We start from the raw sequence: 5,477 nt of genomic DNA on the forward strand, positions 1-5,477 counted from the left end.
CCTATTCCACCTCCTGCCTTCTCCCATACCCCCATGTTCAGTTTCTGTCCTTTCTCTCGGGTTTCAAGTGCAGCAGTCCAGAACAGGCATTTCCGGTCTCAGGGTCCCTGAATATTACATTACCAGATCTGCAGTGGAGTGGGGCTGAGCGAGAGACAAGTGCATTGGGGGAGGCGAGAAGCGTTGCTTCTCTTCACAAACTCTTGCAGGGTCTGGGAAGAGGATGTTTACATGCACACACACACACACACACACACACAGGATGTTTACACACACACACACACACACACACACTCACTCACTGGAGCACATGCTGTTTGGGGCCGGCCTGGGTGCTTTGGAAAAGCAGTGGGGATGTTTGAAGTTGGCAGGGGGTGTGGGGGGGTGGTGGGGATATGATGGTGGATCTCTCCAGGGAGAGGCTCATTAGAAAAAGGGATCCGAGGAAATGCCAGCAGCAAGAATTTCTTCGAAATACCCATTTAGTGCCCCTCATGGGGGCACTTACATGGCCTCAATTGGGAGCTTTCAGCAGCATCTATGCGCTTTCTTTTTCTTTGTCTTCTTTTATTTTCCCCCAAGCAGGAAACTCTTGGCTTAAGGGGCGACTTAATGATTTCAAGGTGAACACTCCTGACATCCAGGTGGCCTTGGGGCTTTCTCACCAGCTCAGCTAGACCAGGGGCAGTATTTCCTATCTCTAGGTTAGCTTCTCTGGAGAACCCCCACTTTCAAATTGCCCTGCCTTCTGGCTTGTGAGTGAACCAGGGGGGAACCCGACCCATATTGAAAAAGGCGGCCAGCCACCCCGGTGCCCCGGATATGTCAGGAGGGGAGGGGAATTGAAGAGAGCAGAGTCATGTTGCTAATTGGGTTTCTCTGGGTGACACAGTTTTTTCCCTGCCATTCAGGTCATAATTTGGTGCGATGTTGGGCTCTGAGACCTGGGGCTTGCTTAGAGATAAGGTGATAAGTTGCTATGAGGGAGATGGGGTATTGAATTTCTGTGTGTGTTTGTGTGTCTGGGGAAGGGGTATCAAGGCTTCTGGGGGGAGATTTTTTCCAGGCCAGGGTTGAAACTGGAATTCTCAAGTCAGTTGAGCTAGAAGGAAAAAAAAAAACAAAAAACCGCCCAGCTCTTCAATATATTCTGCTCTGGGATGAGCCACCACCTAACTACCTTCCCTTCCCACCTTGGTTGTTGATTAACTCTGACTGCAGGTTCCTGTGGCCATCTGAGGAGACTGAAATATAATAAAACTGGGTGAGTTCAGATCGTGACCTTTGGTTTAGACCTTGTGGGACTTGACTTAGCCTGGGCTTCATTCTCTCATCTATTAGCCTCCTGGTAGTTTGGCCTGTGCCCTCATCCTGGGATTTCCAGCAATTCTGGAATCCCTCTGACCTTGGATGTGGCAAGAAGCACTGTTTCGTCTCCTTCCTCAATTGCTTCCTGCCTTTCACCCCACACACCCCTCCCCAAGACAACCTGGTGATTTGCTTCCTGGGCTTCAGTCTGGCTTGCCTCAGGCTTCTTAGAAAAGTATCCCCCTTCCCACACGGACCCCTCCAGTACTCTGGGCATGAAGGGGAGTTGGGCTTTCCTTGAAATGGGACTGGAGGGGGCCTGCTTTCTCCTTGTGGCTGACCTTTCCTCTGCGTTCCACCTCAGCTCGCTGCTGTGGTTCTGTGGAGCTGCTGCCTCAGTCATCCCTTGTTCTGTTCCTGTCTGCTTTCCAGTGAGAAATAGGAACCTGGAGCATTAGCAGCACATCATCTTTTGCTGGAGGATGGGGTGGGGGAAGGGGAAAGGCACGGCCAGCGTTTGTTAGCTGGCCTTAGAGAGCCCAGGTTGTCCGTCTCCTCTTGTTTCAGGCAAAGACTTGGTTTTCAGCTGGTGATGATAGTTAGATCTGACATTAGGGCGATTGGATTGCAGTCATCTCTTAGCCATGTACGGGGAGATGGAACGGACTTGCCACTTTGGGACCCACAGCCACCCTTGACCTCTTGGAAGCCCTGTTTCTCCACCCGCACAGTGGCTTGGTGTGTGGAAAAGCATGGAGTTTGGAGTTGTGGTAACCAGCTCAAGTCCTTGCTTCCTGTGTTACCTGGGCCTTGCTACCCCTTGGTCCTTGACTTGCTGAAGACTGTGCAGAGACTTTATCTGTTTAAGGATGTTTTCTCATCGACAGAGTAGGGGTGGTAATAGTAGTACTAAGCCCAAGAGCTGTTGAGGATTAAATGGAGCACTGAATGTTGAATTCTCTGAAATGCCAGTGACCCTATAAGACAGGGTAGAATTGCTCCTGTGGGTTACCAAGTCCATGTAGTTTTAAAGAAAATTATTTTATTGGGGGCTCGTACAGCTCTCATAACAATCCATGCATCAATTGTATCAGTCACATTTGTGCATATGTTGTCATCATTTTCAAAGCGTTTTCTTTCTACTTGAGCCCTTGGTATCAGCTCTTCTCTTTTCCCTCCCTCCCTCCCGAAGAGTATACATTTTTATGGGAATAGGAAGTTTTCTTTTTCTCCCAATGAATGACTGGTGGTTTCAAACTACTGGCCTGATTAGCAGCCCAAAACGTACATACCCCACCACCAGGGCTCCTATGGACCACATAGTGATTCTTAATGTTACCAAATGTATCTGAAATAGCATTCCCTCCTTTGCTTTGTAGAAAGCTTGGGTGCATTTTTATATTGCATCCTTTTAATGTGCTTTATTTTACTTCATAGTATTTTTCGCTACCTGCTAACACACCTTTATTTCTGTCAGTCTCCATTAGAATATAATAAGCTCATTGAGAGCTAGGATGATGTTGTTTTTGTCTATTTTTGCATCTTTAGTACCTAGAACATGTTTTGACATAATAGGGGGCTCAAATATTAGGTGAATGCATATTCTAACATGTCTGAAGAAATTTGTTAACAAATGTCAGACTTGTTAGGCTTCCTCTGCCTCTCTTACACATGAACAGTTCAGAATGTATCTTTTCTGAGTTGTTTTCAGTATCAAACCTTGTCTGGTGGTCAGGAGAGTTCTGGAAAGTTCCACGGGAGGGATGCCCTTAATAAAAGTTGGGATAATCGAAGAGAAAAGTTGGGCCTCCTGTTTCAAACCATCTCAGTGTCCAAGCTTGATTATACTACAGCACGATCTTCTGACTTGAGCATCTTGGCTTTAGTTCATGGCAGGGAAATGGCAACAGTGGAGCAGAGGACCTGGAACTTTCGCTTCAGTATCAGTGGAAGTGGGTCCCCGGGAGGAAGAGGAGGAAGACCCCAGACTGACTCTCCTTCCTTTTGGCTGAGCCACTTTATCCATCTTGCCGCTTCGCCGTACAGTCCGTCCGACCAGTTAGAAGTTTTAGACGGCGGTGTCCTTGAAACTGTGGGACTGTGCTGTGTTGTCCACTGAAATGACACGGTGCACTACCCAGAGAGACGGGTTGCTAGGTGGTCGTCGCTGACAGAGATGGTCTTTTTCAAATGATTGTATGGTTGCTGTTGGCCTTATCCTTGGCCTTATCCTTATGTTGGCCTTATCCTTATCTCCGTCTCTCTTCCCGCGGCTCTGGAGGCAGCACCACCTGGAAGGCTGGCTCTTTGGGGCATGTGTTTTCAGACCGCTGAGCAACAGGTTGGGCCTGCCCTGTGCTCGTATGTGCTAGCCATCCGAGGGTTGGCAGCAGATGCCCCAGGCAGGGCAATGGGAAGACTGACCTCCTGCAGCAGAAGTGATGGCATCAGGTGGTGACTTTTTACCCTCTAGAGAACTGCAAAGAGGAAAGAAATGGCACAGTTTGGGAAGCTGATGGCATTTGGAACGAAATGAGATACCGCTTTGGCAAAATGATGGAAGATTACAGAGAATTTTACTGGATCCAGGTGTTCAGCATCTGCCAAATGAGAAGCTAGATCAGCGGTTCTCAACCTGTGGGTGGCCACCCTTTTGGGCATTGAACAACCCTTTCACAGGGGTCGCCAGATTCATAAGAGTAGCAAAATGACAGTTATGAAGTAGCAACGAAAATAATTTTATGGTTGGGGGAGGGGGTCACCACCACATGAGGAACTGTATGAAAGGGTCGCGGCATCAGGAAGGTTGAGAACCACTGAGCTAGATCATGCTGTGGGTTAGAGCAGATTGCTGGAGTGATCCATGGAGGATGGGAGGCTCTTTGGAAAAGTGAGGTTTCGACAGTTGACGTGGAAGGGCAGCAAGAGAACCAGCTGGCCCGCTGCTTTTCCTCTGGCCCGGGGAATAATGCTGACTGGGACCTGCATTCCAAAACTGGCCTCCATTCCCTTCGACGACGTTGAGCTGGGTGCCTGGGACAGGGTGGGTAACTCACACAACGCGGAGCACCCGTGGAGTGGCCCCCCTTGTCGTCTCAGAGGGACGGTGGCAGGAGGTGGATACCTGTTCTTTACAAGTTGACGTTCTGCCATAGGTCTGCAGATGGGGAAGACAGAGCCTTGCAACCCAGAAACAAAACAGTTCTAGGATGGGAAACGTCTCCACAAGCCATTGAGAGAGAGAGAGAGAGGCCATCTGCCTAACCTGCCTGCTTTCAGACAGTGTTGTACCAAAGATAGTCATTGATGACATGTTTCCTTGTATGGCTCAGTCATCAAGCATTGCCAGGAGGCTGTTGGGAGAATGAGGTGCTGGACACCAGGAGAGTGGAGTAAGGTGGTGCTCCCTCCGTACTGTGCAAACTATGGAATTGGAACCCTGAGAGCACCCATCTAGGTGTCTTCTCAAGCTCAGGCCCCCCTTTCCTTAAATTTTTTGAAAGGAAGTTTTTAAATTGACAAAGCGACTCCGAGGTCCTCTCATTTCAGGGAGGAGACTCACCATCAGCATCAGCCTGAGGCTGATTCCCATGAGGGGGAGGTCAAACGGACAGGCTCCACCCTCCAACAAGCTTACTTACCAGTTCGGCCACCATCCATCACTCCCACCGCACTCCACTCACTGCTGGGTTGGACCATGAGATGCAGTGACCACACAGACCTCCCAGCGATGACTCAAAGTTAGGAGGCTTATTAGGAAAGAAACAGGTTACAATTTGGGATCAGGATCTGGAAATGTACAGGCAAAGTGCCCGTTTGTGCAGGACACCTCTCAGATCCTCTTGGCCCTACAGGGCTCCTCTCGGCCCACTCAAGACAGAACTCCTCTCTCAGTTCTTGGCCCCACTAGGGCTGGGCCTTTCCCCTATTGGGCAAGTGCTACAAAGCTCTTTCAGCCCACTGACCAGTGCCCAGTGGTACCCCCTTCCACCAGTACATCTCCTGCCAGGTGGTGCTCAGCTCTCCCACTCCATGGGTCAGCACGGCTGCTGTAGGTTGTTCATTCTGTGGGTGCGAAAGTTCCAGGTCCTCTGTTCCACTGCTGCCATTTCCCTGCCATGCTTGCTGCTCTTCTTGCTGTCTGTTGCTGTCTTCAGTGGTCTGTGTGT

At 49.6% G+C, this 5,477-nt stretch overlaps 1 protein-coding gene across 5 annotated transcripts in view; it reads left to right on the forward strand.

Annotated features, from left to right (window-relative positions):
* MINK1 (misshapen like kinase 1) overlaps positions 1-5,477 on the forward strand; it is a 60,225-nt gene that overhangs the window by 794 nt on the left and 53,954 nt on the right. The gene's annotated exons all lie outside the window — the stretch shown is intronic.

This window comes from Echinops telfairi, unplaced genomic scaffold (assembly GCF_000313985.2).
Source record: "Echinops telfairi isolate 266 unplaced genomic scaffold, ASM31398v2 ScPeMD7_2010;HRSCAF=2546, whole genome shotgun sequence".
Lineage (NCBI taxonomy): Eukaryota > Metazoa > Chordata > Mammalia > Afrosoricida > Tenrecidae > Echinops > Echinops telfairi.